Source organism: Equus caballus, chromosome 8 (assembly GCF_041296265.1).
Source record: "Equus caballus isolate H_3958 breed thoroughbred chromosome 8, TB-T2T, whole genome shotgun sequence".
Taxonomy (NCBI): Eukaryota; Metazoa; Chordata; class Mammalia; order Perissodactyla; family Equidae; genus Equus; species Equus caballus.
Genome location: NC_091691.1, coordinates 43,437,510 through 43,457,948, shown reverse-complemented (window position 1 = coordinate 43,457,948; position 20,439 = coordinate 43,437,510). Strand labels below are relative to the sequence as shown.

The following is a 20,439-nucleotide window of genomic DNA, read 5'->3' as shown; positions in this document are numbered from 1 at the left end:
CCCAGCACTGATTACGGTTTACAGTTAGATTCATCTGTGCTGTTAGCATCAGTCGCCCCGACAGACCTTCATGTCGCGTTGTCTCAGCACATTATTCTGGAGCTGAGCTTGATACCTGGTGCTTACTTAGCAGGTACTCAGTTCAAATGTATTGCATCAATGAGTATGAGCAGACATGTGAAAGGAAGTCCCTTCTTCATTGTTTTCCAGGCTGAGCACTGGGGACAAAAAGTGAAATACAGTGGAAAGAGCATGCGCTTTGGAGTCAGACAGGGAAAGGGAAAATGCCAGTTGTTCACCTACTCCCTGCGTGACCCTGGCAAGGGGCTGAGCAGCCATCATTTATAGAGCGAGTGCTGTGTGCCAGGAACTAGGCAGGTATTTTATCCATATGCCCTCGTTCAGCCCTCACGACAACATTATGGTTTGATATTGTTGTATCTATTTTACGGAGAAGCAAATTGAGATGTTGAGAGGTCACATAGCTAACGATTTACTTATTTAAGTGGCAGAGAGAGGAGTCAAATTTGTGTTTGTCTGGTGCCAGGGTCCACGCTCCTGAACACTGTCTGTGTTGTTTAATGTCTGCGAGGTTGAGTTTGCTCGCTTTGAAACAGGACAGTAATTTTGTAAGTAACTCTGTCCTGAGAGCTCGTGTTCTATAATCTCCTCTTCACCCACTTGCACTATCAGATGAATCCCTGTGCTCAGTGGACTACTGGAGGCGAATGCTTGCTAGGGGCCGGTAGACAGGGTGAGTAAACTGGTTGAATTCACAGTTTTCCTGTTAGTTTCAGTTAGCCTTTGCTGCACCACAAACCACCCCAAAACACCGTGGCTTAAAACAACAACTATTCACTATTTCTCACGCTTCTGTGGGTTGGCTGGGTGGCTTCTCAGCCTGTGTCACCTGGATTCACTCATGTGGCTCTATTCACTGGCAGGCTAGAGGAGATGGAAGGAAGTAGAGCGTGGTCGGTGGCAGCTATAGGCACCTTAGCTCTCCCCTCAGGAGGCTCAGGGGCTTCCTGCCACAGCCCTCTCAGGGCATGCCGGGGCGGGGGGCGGGGAAGCAGAAGCTGCTGGGCTTCTTGAGGCCCAGCCCCACAGGTCTCACAGCATCACTTCCACCACGTTCTCTTGGCCTGGGCCAGTCACAAGGTGGCCCGATTTGAGGGATGGGGAAATAGATGTCCCCTCTAGAAAGTGGGGGAGCCAAAGACTCATTGCAAAGGAGCATAGGAGAAATTATTATGACATCTTTAAAAATAAAAACCCACACACAACATATGATGGAATATGGCACAGTCACCAAAAATAATGTTCACCAACATTTGCCATCAGTATAAGAAATGCCTTATGAAAATGGGAGAACAACCATATGCATTATTATTATAGCAAAACTTAGGAGCAAACAAACCACACATAGATGAAAGTGCAAAGTGAGGGAATAAAAACACGCAAATGAGAGAGGAAGAGGTGGAGCCCGACCTTCTGGGTGCTTCCAGGATTCACAGCACCAGGCAGTTGACAGAGAGGAGCCTTGACACCCGCTCTGGAGGCTGCCTGGGGGATGACGCACGCACAGATGTGGGGGCTCTTTTCTCCTGGTCCCAGGGGCATCTTGCCTTGCCGTAATTCCCGGCTTCCTTCTGGATCCTCTCTCGTCTTTTCATCATCCTCCCTAAGACAATGGTCCTCTCTGAGGTTTGGGGTTGCTGTCGTTGCAATGTGTGCTCTCCTCTCTGATAAAACAGCCCTTGCGTGCACTTCAGCAGCCCGTGGCCAGCTGTCCACCCCGTGCAGCTTAAGCTGAGAGGCCAAGGTCCAGCACCGGAGGACTCCAGGCTTCTCCCGAGCAGTCTGAACTGACCACTCTGCCCCGCACAGTCTTCCCAGGGTTGGGAGGAGGCACAGCTGGAGGCAGAGGCCCCGTGAGTCCAGGGACCAGGCCTGGAGCAAAGTGAGGCTGGGAGCCAGAGCACTTGCTGCCCTCAGCTGGGAGGGCTTCTCCCTTAGAAGGACCCACATCTCAGCTTAATAAAAGGGCTACGGATGCCTTTAGGGCTCCCTGGGGGCGATTGTCCTTTAATGACATGAAGACTTCTTTAGGGCCCCTGTGTAAGGTTTATCCTTTCTTTGTAGAATCTTCTGGCTTTAGCGCTGAGAAGAACGCTAGCCATTACTGTGCTCTCCCAGCGTCCCCCCAAGGACCCTGCACCCCACGAGGCTCTGCATTAACCAGATGCTTTTGCTGAATGTAGGAGATTTTTTTGGAAACTCATATTTTAGCTTTAATACTTTTGTAAATTTGATATTCTACTCTTCTAAAAATCTGATTGTTTTAATGAAATCATAATGTTTTCAGTATCTATCAAATAATGACTTTCCAAGAAGAATATCCCATGTATTCCTTTGTCTTCACATGCCCCAAGCTTGAGTATCAGGACTGAGAAATACAGACACAGCAGAATCTCTCCTTTTACGGGTGAGGGACCAAGGCTCCAAGGTTGGTTGATGGTCCTCAGTCCTGGGGTGACCCGCAGTCCAGGCTGGTCAGCTCCCTGTGCTGACTCCTGCCTGGACGTCCTCCCCTCACAGCCGTCGGCTCTGGGGTCCTCCTCAGCCTCGGACTGGGGTTTCGTTGGAGAGAAAGGAGACGAGAGGTAATATCTTCCAGATGTCAAAAAGATGACGTTACTTCTACAATTTAATTGCTTGTAATAATGAAGGGGTTGAGAGAAGCAGGGAGTAATTAAAGATTTTGAGTAAAGCAGAAGTTCAGGTTTAGCAAGTTAATGATGTTGGCAGGCGCAGAGGACAGGGAACTCCAAAGCCACAACCACCTACCCTTTTTGAGAAGAATGTGGCTATGGTGACTGTGTTTTACAAACCAAAACTACAGCCTGACAAAGAAATCGAAAACACGCTTTAAAGAAAAGAAGTCACTTTTGACTTAGGAATTTATTTTTTGTAAGCCTTAATAAAGGAATACAAATAAATCTATATACTTACACATTTTAAATAGCCTTTTGGAAAAGAATGAAAGTACCTATAATTGGGACTCCCCCAGAAAGTCTGCCTTATAAAATCTGCCTCAAGAGAGAAAGAGGACTTTTTTTGATGTGTTGCATTCATGAGTTCGTGGGTTTTAGAAGTTTTCATTTTGCTGCATATTCACTCCCTCCATCACATCACTGAACTCCCGTGGGTCAATTCCTGCATCTGTAAAATGACAGAATTATACAATTGCTATGGACCTTTAAAGTTTTGAAATTCTGTGAGTCTATGCCTGCCTCAAGCATTTCCTTTCAAACGTGCCTTTCATATTTTATTTAACAAATGACTTCACTGGTTGGTAGAGGAAAGAGACTTGAAGGACCGGCACGTGTACCACCTCTTGCTACGGCCCTGAGAGAATGCTGTCCTGAAGTCAGCCCCCAGCCTCCGATGCACTGCGAGAATCTCAGGGGCTAGACAGGAATGGCCAACGGCAGGTACTCAAGTGTTACCAACAAAGGAAGGGTTGAATGAATGTGTCTGTATCTATTGTTACTTTGGATGTTAGTTCAGGAAATGCCTTTTTTTTTTTTCCTGGGAGGACATCTGTCATTTTATTAAAATACTTTGTATAAAGTTTTCAAACTGAAGCAAAGTGATTGCCCTTACAAGCTCACAATTTATATAACAAATTAGCATAAACTGATACTCATTTTAATAGAAGGTGATGGAAGAAAATATGGAATTTATTTTGTGAAATCTTGGTATGTAGCTAACTAAAATATTTTAATAACTTTATTGATACATAATTCACATGCCATAATGTTCACCCAGTTAAAGTATACAATTCAATGATTTTTAATAAATTTATAGAGTTGCTCAATTGTCACAATAATTTAGAACATTGTCATCACCCTAACAAGAAACTTTGTACCCATTAGCTGTCATCTCCCTTCCCCTCTCCCCACCTCTCCTCACTCCTCAGTCCCAAGCAACCACTAGTCTACTTTCTTCCTCTATAAATGTGCCTTTTCTGGACATTTCGTATAAAGCTAAATAAAAGATGACATTACTTATTGTAACATAATCCCGATTATGATATGTCCAATCCACCCTTGTGGACAAGCACATGCATATTTACCCAAATTCACATATCCAAATCAAAGGAGGCACACTTCGATATCAAAGTGGATTGCCTTCCATCATTTATACTTCTCTTTATTTTCCAACTTTCTGCACTGGGGATGCGTTGGTTCTCTATCAAATGTTGTTCTTTTGAATTTTAACAGTTTTTAGGCCACTTAGGTCATATTGATGATGCTGTGAAGTGATTGTAGAGGGTGTATAGGGTCTTCATTTTTATGAAGTAATGAAGAATTAGACTAATGTTGAAATATGTCTACTTCATGATGAACCTCTCTTTTCAAGTTTAGCAGCTTTACCTTTTAGTCCACATTTTCCCAATCCTTTATTATAAATTTGATTTCTGCTTACACATGATATAGTTTGTAAGAGCTTTTAAATCCTTTCTGGAATTAGGCCCAATATAAACAAACTACAGGTAAATCATATCAAAGATTGACCCATTTAATACAGATATGAGCGAGAAATGGATGAGAGAGGAAAACCCTCAGGGACTGGAACCTGTAGTCACATACCTCAGCTCACCTTTCCAGATTTGCCAACAAGGAGAACCCGTGACTGATTTGGATTCTCTGCTTTCTGTTCTTGTTCCCTGGAGGCGTTCCTTCTGTGTAAGGAAACGTCAGATTTGGGAACTAGACAAGCTATTTCAGAATTACGCGTGGTGTTGATTACAAATGCGAGGCTCACTAAATCAAGAGCTCCAGAAGCAGCGTCTTGGAATTTGTCTTTAACGACAACCCTGGTGCTTCCAGTGTACACACAAGTCCAGAAGCCCAGAGTGGAAGCAGAGGCGAGAGGCTGGGGTGTCACACCGACAGACAACGACCCCACCGACCACCCGCACAGGACCCTCCTTTTCTGAGGAAGGCACAGGTTGACTAAATGATTGCAACGTGGCAATCTTGAGTTTCTAGACTGTTGCCAGAAAGGCTTCCTTGGCCCTCAGCCAGGGCCCCACCCCTATAATCCTGCCTTCCCCCAACTCCTACCACGGGCTCCAATCCCGAAGATTTTGGGGGCCCCCGGAACTGGGCTTTTCTCACCACGGATAAACAGTGTTTGTGTGTACAAACCCAGTGGCCTCCCCAGGAGACTGCAGACATACTTTGTGGTACTTCACCTAAGTGTGGCTCTTCTGAGCGCAGATCCACTTTCCCTCTGAGGCTGACTCTTCCAGGATGGCCTTCCTCGGTTCCAGCTTGGGCCACCCTGGGCCACCCTGGGGCCCCTCTGCACACAGGTGAGATCTACCAGGAAAGCAGTTCCAACGGCTTAACTTGCCTCAGGCTGGGTCTTGGGGAGAAATGTTTCATTCCCAGGTGCAAAAGCAGAAAACACGCAAACGTAAGTTGTTTGCTAAAGTGAAAAATGTGAGCGTGGACATTCCTTAATACACGGTTTATGTTTCAGTGTAAGTTTTCCTGTAACATTGGGGTTAAAGAGGAAAGGAACTGGAAGTGGAATTGGTAATTCGGTAACTTCCATTCTGCTTTTAGGTTTGTGTATCCAGCAAAAAACAATCGCCGCTTTATCAAGAGAAAGACATCTGAAGGCAGTCTCAGATTGCAAATTTGTGAGTGACGTGTGCGGGGGTGGGGGACATGTGTGTGTGTGAGGTGTGTAATTCCAAAGATTCTTTCTAGCTTTCAACCTTTCCACAATCCATCAACAACTTAGACTAATAACAGGGTTTTCCTTCTTTTTTCATAGAAAATAAATTTTCTGCAAAGCAGATACAATTTGTTCTCCTTGAGTTATGGAAACAAAGAGGCTTTAGGACGGTGCTGTCCTCCCATCTTCAGATGTCAGAGACACCTTTCTCCTCTTGAAAGAGACAATTTTGTTCTGCTGATGGCAGTACAGGTAGGCACTTGAGTGTGTGAGAGTGTGAGCTGTGTGTGTCTGTGTTTGGTTTGTGTGTGTGAGTGTGTGGGGTGTAAGTATATGTGTGAGAGTGTGGGTGAATATGTGTGTGGATGTGAGTGTATGGTATGGGTGTGTGTATGTTCTGTAAACATCCTAAAGTTAACAAGGCCTGGAAAACACCAAGTGTTCTCGAGCCTTCCACCTTCTAGTGGCTGACTCAAATGGTGCGCGCATTTAGTCAGTCATCCTAAACTGCTGTGCAGTGCCACCGGCTAAGGGGGTTGGAAGAAATGGCCTGGGGTCCAGCCACGTGCCGGAGGCCTGGAGATAGGGCCTGCCCAGCCCACCTGAGCTGGTACTAATAGACCCCTTGGTGGGCAGAGCCCTCTGGAGCCCCAAGCCCTCAAGGTGTCGATTTCACTGCGACTCCCAGTGACGCAGCCTCTGGCCCAAGACTGAACAGCACAGGCCGCAGGCAGCCCTGGTGGTCGCTCCCAGGAGAAGTCTGCTCCCCTGCAATGGTGCTTTCCCGCTGCACCCCGGGCAACCTAACAGAGGGAGAAATTCTCACATTCTCAGAAGTTATTGAAGGAAATGTTCTTAATTTAAGTGTTTTATACATTTTCAAAACTTTTATGACTGCCACTACTATTACATGTAACTTAAGATGGTCTCTAACCTAGACAAAATGATACAGCATATTTCTTTAATTCTTAAATACACTTCCCCCGACATTTTGACATCCTCGAATTCAGGATACGACTTCCTATCAACGGCAGACTGCAGTTTAATTGACAGCATATTTTCATTCTTTTCAAAGCATAAAGTATTGGTATGTCTTTCATACTCATGAAAGATGATAGCATCTCAGCTTGATACAATACTGCCCCATTAATTTACTTAAAGTTTAATATCTCAGAATTCCAGGTGTGTGCTTTGGAGGGAGTTCTTGCTCTTCTAGGAGTGAGATTCTATGCTCCTCGTCAGAAGGACTCATGACCCAGCAGAGATCAGGCAGGCGGCCAGGAGGGGTGGAATGAGAAACCCCTCTGCAGGCCAGAGAGGCGTGCAGCCACAGTCCTGCTCCTCTGTCCATGTTCTCAGATTCCGGGGGACAGGGGTCCAGCCTGGAGCCCGGGGGGCCACTCCCAGGGCAGAGACCTCTGGCCAGTCTCACGGGCAGTCAGGCAGGCCTTTGCCCATTAGTGAGGCACCCCACCTTCCCCAGGGCCTCCAGCAGCCACGTGCCCGCGTTCTGCAGGCATTATTCCTCTGAGTCTCAAAGGGGCCCTTTGAGAAAGGCGCTGCTGGTCAAAAAGCAGGGCTCCCAGAGTTCCAAGGATCTCCCTGTTACCATCATTCCTCGAGGGACAGAGCCAGGCTGGGAGCTGGCAGTGCTGCCCCAGAGCCCCCACAGTTGTTGTGGGTCTGGGGGAACCATGGATACCAACCCACCGGCCTGGGGCCTCAGTGCAGCCTGGGAGCACCCGGGAAGCACACGCCCACCTCTAAGACTTCTGCTAGGGCCCCACAGCCCTCCCTGCCCCAAGGGAGATGATTTCCCTTTCCTTCCAGGTCCTGTACAATTCCCACTGCCTCGGGGCAGGCCGGCCTGAGAAAAGAATCTGATTAAACGAATTCACAGGAAATTGTGGGGACAGGAGGGGTTTGGGGAGTTTTCTGCTGAGTGTTGGGCAGTTGTGAGCATTTGAAGGGTTATGAGTGGCACCAAAGAGTGGGGCAAGAGGGTGGGCTTGCTGGAAATGGGCAGGGCTCCTGGGTGGGCGGATCTTAGGTGCCAGGCACCTGGCTGGGTCCGTCATCTCTGTCCCCTGGCCGGCACCGTTTCCCAACATGTGCATGGTGCCGGGCCTGAGCTCGTGCTCCCAACATGCGCATCGTGCCGGGCCTGAGCCGGTGCGCTGGGACCAGCGGCCGCTCCTGTTCTCCCCTCCAAGGCCAGCCGGCCATCTGCGGACTGACGGTGCTTCCACAGGGCAGAGGCGAGGGGACCCAGGCCCCCATGGCCCTCGCCATTTCAGCCATTGGCTCCTACTGGAAGGAATCCCCCACCCTCTTGGGATTCTGTTCAGCTAGCGGCCAGCTTCCTCTCTAAGGCCTCTTGTCTGGCCCTGCGGGAGGGATGCACACAGCCAGCGACTGAGCGGCCCTAGCCCCCTCCGAAGGGCAGGCCAGGCCCCCAGCCCCGCCCCCCAAATCCTGCGGTAATAAGGGCAGAGGAGGGGACATGCAGCTCCCCAGCGCTCACCTCTCAGAGTTCCCGTCTCCCTGTCTTTCCCTCACCGCTCCCTCCCCCATCCCAAAAGGCTCCTTCCTGCGAGAACCGGCTGGAAGGGGGTCATTTCTGCGTCGTCTCCCGGCCAGGGCCGCAGCTCGCTGCTCCCGGGCCGCAGGGGCGCCCGGCCCGCAGGGACCCCCCAGTCCTTGCTCAGAGGGCACCCCGGCAGGCCACCCCAGCTAACACCGCCTGTCGCATAGCCCTCTTCTCGACTTGGTTTGCCCCAAAGCACTTGTCATTATTTGACATAGTTTACACTTTATTTTGCCACTAAAATCTAAGTTCCACCAGGGCCACGATTCCCGTTTTGTTCGGCAGGCACCGTATCAGCAGTGCCCGGAAGAGCACCTGGCAGGATCTAAGCGCTTGGAAATGCTCTTGATGAAGAAGAAACTATAAAACCGCTCATTATAAAATCATCTTGGTGTGTTGGCTCTAACGTTTGTTTTCATATCCTGCGCCTACCTCCTCAAACACCTCCCCGTCACCCCTCCATCTGCTCGCACATCAACAAACAGGCATGGAGCACAGGCTGGAGAGCAGCATGCACCTGGCTCTGAGGCGTCCCCAGGGACAGTCATGTGAACAGGCGGTCCGGCCCCAGGTTTTCAGGGTCTAGTCCAGAAGGGGGCACGTGAGGCTAGCGTTTGGAGTTGTTAGGCCTCTGCAACTACCTGAAGATGGAAGAGAAGGTATCCTGTGCTCTGTGCTCAGAGGAGAGAAGGAAGGCCGCTGCGGCAGAGGCAAAGTCACGTGTCCCTGCCAGCACGCGGCTAGAATAACTCAGGCAGGAGGAGGCCAGAGAAGGACGCAGAGGGGGACCAGCCGTGCACCAGACGCACAGAGAGCAAAACCGTGGGGCCAGCCACTCCTTGGCGGTGAGAGGGAGGCGGGGAGGGCAAAGCCTGAGAAAACATGACTCTGTAGACTCTTTTTTTTTTATTGAGGTCATAATAGTTTATAACATTGTGAAATTACAGTTGTACATTATTATTTGCCAGTCACCATATAAATGTGCCCCTTCACCCCTCATGCCCACCCCCAACCTCCCTTCCCCTCTGGTAGCCACTCATCTGCTCTCTTTGTCCATGTGTTTCTTTATCTTCCACATATGAGTGAAATCATATGGTGTTTGTCTTTCTCTGTCTGGCTTATTTTGCTTAACATAATACCATCCAGGTCCATCCATGTTCTGGTGAATGGGACGGCTTTGTGTTTTTTTTGGCTGAGTAGTATTCCGTTGTATGTATACACCAAATCTTCTTTATCCACTCATCAGTCCATGGCACTTGGCTTCCACGTCTTGGCTATAGTGAATAATGCTGCAATGAACATAGGGGTGCATAGGTCTCTTTGAATTGTTGATCTCAAGTTCTTTGGATAGATACGCAGTAGTGGGATCGCCGAGTCGGCACACTCTTGTTGGGACAACGGAGTGTGTGATAGTGGCGTCAGCTGAGACAGAAGATACAGGAGAAGAGGTGGTCAGGGGGAGAGAAGGTCAGTTCGGATGTGGACACACTGCACTGGTGGTGCCTGTGAGCCCCCCGGTGGGGACGGCAGGGAGCCGTTGGAATGGACAGCTAGAGCTAGTGCAAGAAGAGAGCTTGGGCTGGGAAGGGCGCTTAGGACTTTGAACTTAGAAATGGCAACTGAAGCCAGAGGATTGGCGGCAGCCACAGTGGGGACTGCAGAGGCCCTGGTTCCGAGGGGGAGTGGGTGGTAGGAGAGCAGAAGAGGACAAATGTGGCATGTAGAGGGGAGGGCGTGTGAACGGAGAGAGAAGAGGGGCAGCCGGGAGGCAGCAGCTGATGCGGGCCAGGCTGTAGCCCTGGAAATGCAGAGAAAGGAGAGAGGATTTAACGACAACAGATGGGACATCGCGGTAGGGGGTGCCAAAGCACACTGGCGGCTGTGACTCACACCCAGGCACCCTCTGCAGCCCCAGTCTGAGTCCCTCTGGTTTGGGACAACTCCTGTACATTTATTCTGCGGGGCTGTCCCCTGATTACTGTTGGGAATTCCCCCTGGCTCCCACATCAGCAAGGATGTGTCAGGGATCACTGATCCTGTGCGTGTCATCTCAGAGCTGGTGTGGCCCTTTGTCAGAGGGTGAGGTCCCCCCAGAACCTCTTGGCAGGTGTGGAGAGTGGTCCTCGGCAGCAGTGGGCACCTGCACCCAAGTGCTTCCTCATCTCTGTGTAGCCAAGACACAGATAGAGGTGATCCTGAGAAATCCGAGACAGGAGGAAGACAGCTTCTCAGTGGCTGCGGGCTGCTGGACCTGCCGCCCTCGGGCCTCCGGGAGACTCCTTGACGGGTCTTTCTCAATACCTGGCGCTGTTGATCGTGGCCTATGGGGCTGAGCAAAAGCCCCAGGCTTCCTGGCTGATGAGGCTGATTTTCTTGGCATTTTCTTTATTATTTCTTCTTCCTCGTTCCCATCTGAAGGCTGGGAATTGGGCTGGGCTTCCTTATAAGCGTGGGCTGGGTCGTGTCCTCTGCTGCCAAGTCACCCAAGCTGCTGCCTCCTCCACGACCAAAGAAGGGGAAGGAGAGGTTTAGCTTCAGGTCCCTGAACAGATGGCCAATTCCCCGGGATGCCAGGCTAGGAGGAAAACCTCCTTTTCAAAAGCCAAGACCTTCCGCCCTTGTACCTCAGTCCCATTATATAAAGTGAGGGTGTGACAAGACCATCTCTAAAGGCTCCTCCAGCAATGGGTGGGCTGGTTCTGCCCCATGACAGGCTCCCGAGACTTGAGCAGGATGTCACTGAGAGTAGGATTCCTCTGGGATGTATTCCCACAGATATGAATACAGTCATTCGCCACATGCCGATGTTTGGTCAACGATGGACTGAGTACACGACAGTGGTCCCATAGGATTAGTACCATACAGCCTCGGTGTGTGGTAGGCTATCCCATCTGAGTTTGTGTAAGTGCACTCTGTGATGTTCGCACAATGACGAAATCGCCTGACGACGCATTTCTTAGAACACATCCCTGTTGTTAAGCAATGCATGACTGTTGTTCCTAAAAAGGTCACCCGGGAAATGGCCTCCCGGGCTGCTTAGTTAAGCCCTACGTCTTCTCTCAAGAGCCTCCTGGGGAGACACGGGAAGGGAGAGGGCAAGTAGAAACTCAGCGAAGAGCAAGACACTGCCATGATAAGGAGGAGATCCGAGACGCCTCTCGAGCCAGGAGTGTGATGTCGGGGCGTGAGCAGCAGCCCTGTGGTCCACAGCCCTGGTTTCAGATTCCCCATCTGCCACGCCTGGCTGTGTGGCCTTGGCACTTTATTGAACTCTTGAGTATCTGTATCTGAGAAAACCTTTCAGGCATGTTGTGAGGGACAGTGACCAAGTATGCAAAGTGCTTGACCCTTCCCACGTGCCAAACACACCTTACTTTCTGGCACATGTGTCATCATAGTTGGAGTCCAAACATGTCCCCTAACATGTGAGTATGGGAACTTCCAAGTGGGATGACAGACCTCTGGACTGACAAAGACCTTTTGCATGTGCCCTCATGGTCTGGTCCTTCTTGCCCATCCACACACCTTCTCTCCTGGTTCCTCACTACCTGGCCCTTCCTGGGGGGCCCCCACCCTGTTGTGCTCATTTATTCCAGCATCAACTAATTTGGGGGCCTGAGTCTGGGCTCCAGCTGGTCTGGTCCCATCAATACTCTTCCTGCTTCAGTCCTGGCACATGAAATATGACAGTGCTGTTGACCACCTAGGATGCAGAACGGCAAAGCTATGGAATAGGAGTTCGTTCTAAACATCCTTTCAATGGCCTGAACACCCCTAATGATCAAACAGAAAAAAAATTAATTCTGGGAATTGAAAATGACATTTGTCAAGAGCCTGCTGCATGCTGGGAACATGTGGCGCCTCCTCACAGCCTCGTGAGAATAAGTTCGATTAGCTCCACTCTACGAATGAGGAAATGGAGGCAGGAGAGTTAGCATTTTGCCTGAGAGGTGAAGTCAGGAATTGGACCCCAATCAGTCTCAGAATTTGTGATTCTTGTACCTCACATTGCTTGTGAGGAATAACCACACACAAGCCCAGACGTCATCAGTGCTGTCCTGCATTCCATTGTCTTGCCATTGCCATTTCCGGGAGCTACCATTCGGTACCATTTGCCATTGGGTAAAGACTCTGAGCCAGGGAAAGGGAGAAAGAAGCAGGAATTTCCTGAGTGAGTGGGAGCAACAAAGGACCTGAACTCTGTCATTTTCGTGGGCTGTCTTGTGCAACCTTAGGACCAGGTGTGAATGGTGGAAAACAGCCCTAGGAAAAATGAGCTTACAATTTATCTGTCAACGATATCAGTAAAATATGCATTTCCCTGGACTATGTATTTGAGAGAGAAGCTGCGGAGTGGAAAGTCAAAGACGCCAGTCTTACTGAGTCTGCTTTTGCAAGCACAAATCAGCTTCCTTCTTCACGCTCTCACTGCTCCGTGGCGACTCCAGGCCTCAGTGAGATCTTATGTGGGTTCAGGTGACAGCCCCACCTGGCCACCCGACTCTGAGGTCTCCACCTGCTCCTCTGTCTGCACGCTGCTCAGGACTCGCATGCCGTGGGGCCCTACCAAGCTCGTGTGCAGTGGGTGGAGCAGCTGCTCTCTCTCTGTGGGTGTCAGCCTCCTCTCCAGGGGCTCCCTGTCGGCTTTGTGACCCCAATGGGGAGAACCAAATCTGATTTGGGGGCACTGGCAGTAAGGGAAATATTTTCGACTAGGGGAATCCTTTCTGACACCTCTCAGATCCTATTAATTATAATTACACACTCCACCAATATGTAAGGCCACTTCTTTCCCTAAAAGAAGGAAATCTTTGCCCTCAAAATACTGTCCTCAAAAAGGCTGTTTTGAGCCCCTTCCCCGCCCCCCCCCCCCCCCCCCCCCCCCCCCCACTGCAGCAACCTATTCATCCTGAGCATTTTACACTTAACTCGGTTTTGGTTTGTTGACTGCTTTGCTCGTCTCCTCTGTAAACTGGCTGCTCCATTCTGCTCCATCCAGCACCCTAGAGCCTGCCTGGTACTTACAGACGGAATGTCTTCAGCTGGGCTCCAGTGTGACAGCAACGGGGGGCTTCTTCAGGGCCTTGGGGTGGTTCAGAGAGATGGCAAAAAGGAACATGAAAGAAATGAACATGGATGAGGAAAGAATTGGCTTACATTTTTCAAATCTTTGTCTCCAAATTCATGGTTTTTTTGTTGATCTACATAGTGACACAACAAAATGAACTCCCTCACCCAGAAGGATGCGAGAGCCTCAGGGAGTTGAGCCTTTCCTGTGGGTCCCTGAGTCACAGCCCTGCAGGCCCTGGGGGCCTCTGGAAGTCGGTGGTGTGCGGCCTCCCCTGGGCACCGCCAGGCCTGGCGGAGGGTGGGCGCTCAGCCCTGCTGGCTCCCTCCCTCAGGAATCTTCAAACTCACATTCATGGAGATGGTCTCCTGGGGCAGCTGGTCCTGCCTCTTGTTAAACTCTCTCCCTTATTCGTCATAGGCAGACTTCAGATTTTTTTAAAAATCTCTAATACAAGTAATTTTTCTAGATTAACACTTAAAAAAAATATATACTTTTAAAAAATTCTCACAGGAACAGAAATATTCGGCCTCAGAATATTTCCATAGCTTGAGAAACCTAGAAAATTTAGGTAAATGAGTTATTTCCACCATAGGTGTTTCCCTCTCTCTCTGTGGATGAAATTGCTTCAATTTCCTCCAAAGCAGCATTTCCTAACAAATGATGCTCATACCCCCATCACTGGTCCTTGAAATTAGTTTGAATCTTGAAGGCTGTGTATATATTTAAATACATTGTAGCAGGTACCTTGTTCAGAATCATGTAAACTCGGGTACAAAAATGCAACCTTATATCTCCAAAACTGAGCTTACCTCTTATCTTGAGCCCCCGTTCTGCCTAACTCTAGAAACCTTAACCTTGCCATCTCAAGTTTAATATTGATTAAGACTGTCAGGACTCCATCCATAATCTAGTGTCTAGAAATTTAAGTGACACTATAACAAAATAGATTTAAGTCAACTCTTAGAGATGCAAAGGAATGTTTCCCCTGCAAAGGAGGTCCATGCATCATTCACAGGTAAGCACTGGGCCTGTACGCGGTAGCAAGACAGGAGCGCTGGGAACAAAAGTACTTTGCTTGTAAAGTCTCAGGGCTATTTTTGTTGAATGCTTTGAGGACACTCACTGACTCTCCCTTGGAGTTAGGGCTGGGAAGCCTTGCAAAGTCTCCAGGACTCTCTGCACATCCACATTCTTACCCTCCAGGCATGTGACATGTGCACATGTGCACGTGCGTATTGGTGTGCTGTATGCCAACAAGGAAGCACTGGGCAGGTCTCTTGGGTGCAGAGCAGAGAAGCCAGCACCCAGGGTGTGGTGGCTAGAGTGGGGAACTTTGGTTAGGACACTCAAGGACAGAGTCCTCTCTCTAATTGGTTCTGCACCACATCTGGCTTTTCTTCGTGCCAGATTGGAAGGGCTGCTTTGCTTAAGCTAACGTGTTCTGGGATTTGGGAGAGGTTCCCAATTGTTCCTATCCCTCAGAAAACCGCTTAACACTTGTGTGTCCATCTCTGTCCACTGTGCCATTTAAGCATGTGTTTGCACGTTGCAGTCACGTCTTAGTGTTTTTATTTACACATTTTATTTGTGCTTACACTGTCTTTCTCTTTTTGAGGGAGTAGGTTCCTTAAAGACCAGTCCCACTTTTGGCTTTTTTTATTGTTAATAAACTGCATACCATGCGAGTTAAATGATGGCTTGATATACTATTAGATGAACACAAATCATTGTTCATCTAATCATTGAAACCATCAAAGTATTAGAAATTTGGACATTCAAAAACTCCCCAGAAATGACAATTTGATCAAATGAATTGTTCAAGGGGGAGGGTGGGTCTGTTCCCATAAGACAATGAGATACTTAGGCAACCCACCCACCCCTCAGAGTTGGCCGTTACCACCATTCGGCTCCCCACCCCCGTCAACCTAGTACCAGAGCTGGGGTGGGTTTTACAGCAGAACCCTCTGTGCTGGGTCCTACCTGGGGAATATCAAGTATTTCTCATGGAATTCTATAGGATATAAATATCGTTTTTTTTTTTTTTTTTCTGATTTAGGTTCTCCTGGGTTGACATCCCACCAAGCAAATTAGAACCAGCTTTAATGTTTGATAAGGAGACACCAAGACTAGAGAAATCCAGGGGAGCTGCATTCATGAGGTGGCACCATTCTTTTAAAAAATATGTATTGATATGTCAATTATATCTCAATCAAACTGGGAAAAAATGAATAGCATCTATCTCCATCCCTTGGAACATATAAAATTTTAAAACTACGGACGGTGTACATCGGTTTCCGCTTTTCCTTCTCTGATTCAGACACGTTGTTACTGTGCCCTTGCGCTGCTCCATTTCCTCACCACCATGTTGAATTTAAAAATTAATGTAAAATGTCTTCACCTGTGTCACAAAGCATCTCAGCTGCCGGGACATTTTGTGAACTTTATAAGGATATTGCATGTAAATGATATCACACCTTATGTTTTAGGTAGTCATGCCTGAATCCTTTGTCGCCTTTTTTGACTACAGGTCACATAATTCCAGACAGACCAAACATGTATTGAGCTCTTGCTGCATGCCTGTACTTTTGTATAGGAATTTCTAAGATAGAATGTAACATGGAGCTTATCAAGAAGCTGATAATCTAAGGGAGCTAGAGGCATATATTTTAAAAAACTACTTGTGAAGCAACAGGAACAAAATAAGTCCTACAAAAGAAGTCACATCAGGATGTTTTAGGAACATAAAAAAGGAGGAAAGACACCTAAGGAAGGCCTGTGGGTGTCACATTGGTGACAACTACAGCCCCGTTTGGAGCACAGGTGGACCTAGACACACCCTGAGAAAGTTATTTCTCAAGGATTTGCCCAGCTCACGTCCACTCTTCAGAGCTGCAAGTCCATCTGGAAGGTTCTCTGAATGCATGAAAAAGCAGCAACTCCCCTACAACTCTATATCACAAATTTTTGAGCTCCTGGTTTATGAAGGGCACAGTGCTGCACACTTTATGGGAAATACAAAGAAACTAAACCAGGTCGCGATCTCCCGAGTACTTTGTAAAGTCTAAGAGGCACCCTCAGACAGGATGGCGTCGCCCGAAGGTCTCTGTGGCATCACCATGGGGAACTGCAACCACCTGGGTTCTGGTCCTCAGTCTGGCAGGTAAAGAAACCAGCAGCTCCCAGCACCCCCGGACCAAGATCAGGCTCTCACAGTGGACTCACACTGACCCACCCCGAGAAAACTAGCATGCGGCTAAAACCAGCAAAGCATGAATTTACTGTGAGGAAGAACTCTCTACGGATTGGGCTGTCATCCAGGGTGCACCTTCCAAGGTGCCTGGGAGAGAGAATGGGTGGTCAGAAGGTTGCTTGGTGATGGTGGGGTTAAAGAAAGGAGAAGTTGATTGTCTCGAAGCATATTGCAACCAAGCCACAGAGGAGCTGGATGAAGCCTGGCTGCTGCCGGTCGGAGCTTGTGTCCTCCAGAGGCTGCATCTCTCTTCCTGGAGAGCCAGGCCACTTGTGCCAACCTGCTTCTCTATCTTTCCCATTTTCTCCACCCCACTGGCTCGTGTGGTAAGAGAGTCTTTCTTTAGATTGTTTCATATACTGTTTAATTAAACTAAAATCCAGCTGCTAATTACGTTGGCCTTGGAGATATTCTTATGTACTGGTATGATTATTTCCAGGTTCTTGGCAAGGCAGGGGGCCGGGGGCACCTCACCAACATCCTGATAGTTCACATACGTCTACAACTGAGTTGAGCAAACAGGGCAAACATCACTTCTCCTCCTCTTGGCTGAGGGAGCAGGCCTCCCTCACACACGCATGCGTCTCTCACGATCCTCGAGGAAACTTCGTAGACCGTGGAAGCTGACAGTTGCTTCAGCTCCTGTGTGTCGCTCTCTTCCGCTGCTTTACATTTTTCATCTGATCTAGTCCTTGCTCAATCCTGCAATGTCGCTGTAATCTTCCTAGTTCACAGTGGAGAAGGCTGAAGGCCTGGGGGTGCCATGGCTGAGCTAAAGCAGACAGGTGGTGGGAGCCCGAGTCACGGCTGGGGGAGACACCCAACACTCCCAACTCCGAATTCAGAGGTTTTCAGCTACTCTCATGAAAACAGAATTAGTAGATCTGGGCAACACATGAACAGGCCCGTGAGTGTAATCTCTAACAGGAGAGAGTGCGGAGAGCAGAGCCTGGCGCACCGGGGCCGGGCACAGGGAGTAGAACCGTAACACAAAGTCCAGCACAAAGACTGTGGTGCTGAAAATTATAAATGCAACAACTGGTGTGTGAACGATCCTAGGACATCCCTTCTCCAAACAAGCACGTGCAAGGCGTGGAAATGGACACGTTCACTTTGGATCCATGTGGACTCACCTGTCAGCTCCCTTTAACTCATGTCGTTGTGTTAATTACGATTCTTTTTCCTCAGACCCAAAACTTATCTTCCTCTAAGACAGACAAAAGTAAAACTCATTTAGTGTGAATCTGCCCTTCCGTTTTTCTCTGAGCCCAGTTTAGCTCTGTCGTTGGCCTGTGGCGGCAGGCTTCCGAGGTCAGATCGCAGCCTCCCTGTCTCCGAGGAGGGGAGGGCGCGGTCCGGCGGCGCAGAGCCACACCCGGGCCTCCCCGCGCAGGCGCCGCCCGAGCCTCCCGCAGGCCCCCGGCAGGTGCTGCGGGCTCGGCCTGGGGTCTGCTCCCGGGAGCCTTCAGCTCTACCCGGGGTTTGCAAGCACTGCTGACAGGATGAGAGGGTGACGCTGTGGACAGTTAAAGAGATGAAAGGAAGCCTTTCGGATTAAATAAGATTTAGGAAATAAAAGGATTAGCAGGACACAAAAGCTAGATTTACGGGTTTATTTAGCCAGTGCAGTGTGGCATGCTGGGATGTGGGCCATCCAGACAGAGATAAAAGAGACGAATTGAGGAGGTCGCAGGGTAGCAAAGATGAGCAAGGTCCCCCCGCAAGCCTGCTAAATCTTATGATAATTGAAAATGGGCCAGAAAGGGTTACTTCCCCACAACTAATTCTGACTCCTCCACGGAGTAATGAGAAGGCAGACAATGATGAGCAGCTCATGGATTGGGGGTCAGGGCTCAAATATGCTTAGGAAGTAGAAAGCTCATTTTGTCACAAAATCTTATTCACAGATTGTTTCTATCTTGAGCAACAAAGCAAAGTTTAAATTTGGAGAGTGGGGGATTTAATATCATTTGTGGGTAGCAAAAATCTCAAAGATATCCTCTTACGTTGGTTATCTTTGCTCAGTATTTGTCTTCTCCTAAATTGTCAAGCCAGAAGTCCCAAAGCTAGAAGGGGCAAAAGCATGTCTGGTCTAATGGGCTCTGTGAGTGAGGTGTCCTCTCCAGCCTCTGACATCGGCAGGGCCCCCCGGCCAGGGGCAGGATGGCGTGCTTTAGAGGCAGCGGACTGCGCTCCAAGACAGAGGAGTTTTTCAACGGTTCTTCCTTACGTTATACCCGCATCTTCATCACCATTGGTCCTTGTTCTGCAAGATGGAGAAACCCAGAACAAATCCACCCTCTCACTTACACAATTGCCATTCAACATCTGAAAACAGCCCTTAAATATTGGGCCCATAATATTTAAGGACAATGCCCTTAAATATTCCCTCTCCCTGGTTGGACTTCTCGCCCCCTCGGTCATTCCTGTGATTGGATTTCTGGTTCCTTTGCTGGGACACTGAAAGCGAAGGAGGTGTTGTTTCATGCCCCCTTCCACACCTCTCTCCGTGCCGCGCCTAGAACTGCTAAGGAGATTTCCCTCCCTAGTCAGGTGTCTTCTAATCCCTGGATCGCTGTGCTTGATAAACATACCTGTGAACCTGTCCTCGTCAAAGTCTTCTTCTCCTGCTGGAAGACTGCAAAAACCCACCCTAGAAACCTACCTTAAGAGCCATAATTAATATACATTACCACATCTCTTCATTTGGTACTCATCGGACGTTTATTGAGTACCTGCTGAGTATCTGGTACCCACTTAGTGGGAGGAATAGGTGATTAAGACACAGTGGTGGCCCTGGTGGAGCTCACAGTTTAAGAGAGGAAGTAGACACTCCAGATGCTTACATGTGATAGAAGCTATACAAGAGGCAGATTCTGGAGATCGGTGTATGGAATGTCTGATCGTTCCACAGGTCGACAATGAGGAAGGAACTTTCTCGGGAGGGGGGAATGTGCATATAGTTAGGCAGGCACGTGGGAGGTTGGCATATTCAGAAAACCACAGGCAAAGTTGAGAGGTTTTCAGTCTAGAGTGAGCTGGTGTGGTGAGAGGGAGAGAAGTAGCAGTGACCTCCAGCCCTGGCCAGGGAGATCTGATGGAGAGGACGTGTTCACCAGAAACCAGAGCGTCAGCACCGGATGAAGAACAGGGCTAGAGCAGGTGAGGGAGGGAAGAGAATTTCTATGTGTGTACCTGTCATTGTTCACAGTGACAAAAGCCACCCTCCATTTCACTACTTCATTACTCCTGTTAATCTCTACGTTGAACTCATTTCCCTCTGATCATATTTTTGAAGCTATAAAAAACACATATAAGCTTTCAAAATAGGAGTGGACTGAGTCAAAGTACATCCAAGCCCAAAGAGACCACAGCAATTATTTAGTGAAGTGACTTGCAAAAACTTTAGCACAGGCCCCTTTGCTTCTGATGAGGAAGCTCAGTGTGTACAGCCTGTGTGGGGGAGCGGCTCTGCCTGCGGGGGCGGGTGAGGGTCCCGTCCTTGCCTCTTGTCCCTCCTTCCTCCTCCTGGCCCTGCCCATCCTCCCCAAGGCAGCCAGCACTTTCCTTCCACAGATGAGGAAACTGAACTGAAGGGCGCCAGCACGTGAAGAGAAGAGCCGGAAAGGCCAATCTGTGGCAGAGATAGGGCCGGGAATGCAAACTGCTCTCTGAGGAACTATGTCCGGGTCCAGACGAGGGCGTCCCTGCCGTCTGTCCTTAAGAGGGAATCAGTGGATGCCCTGTAAGGAGTCTGCCTAGTGAACGCAATTG

The 20,439-nt window shown here is 49.0% G+C and overlaps 1 long non-coding RNA gene across 2 annotated transcripts; it reads left to right on the top strand.

Moving 5' to 3' along the window:
* Positions 1-2,421: 2,421 nt before the first annotated feature.
* LOC111774552 (uncharacterized) lies at positions 2,422-8,730 on the top strand. 2 transcript variants are annotated; one of them, XR_011441435.1, is made up of 4 exons: positions 2,422-5,386; positions 5,643-5,719; positions 5,857-6,009; positions 8,630-8,730. It is a non-coding gene; the product is annotated as an uncharacterized lncRNA (long non-coding RNA). The 2 variants fall into 2 exon arrangements; XR_002809548.2 differs by having other exon boundaries at positions 2,440-5,719.
* The last annotated feature ends 11,709 nt before the right edge of the window (positions 8,731-20,439 follow it).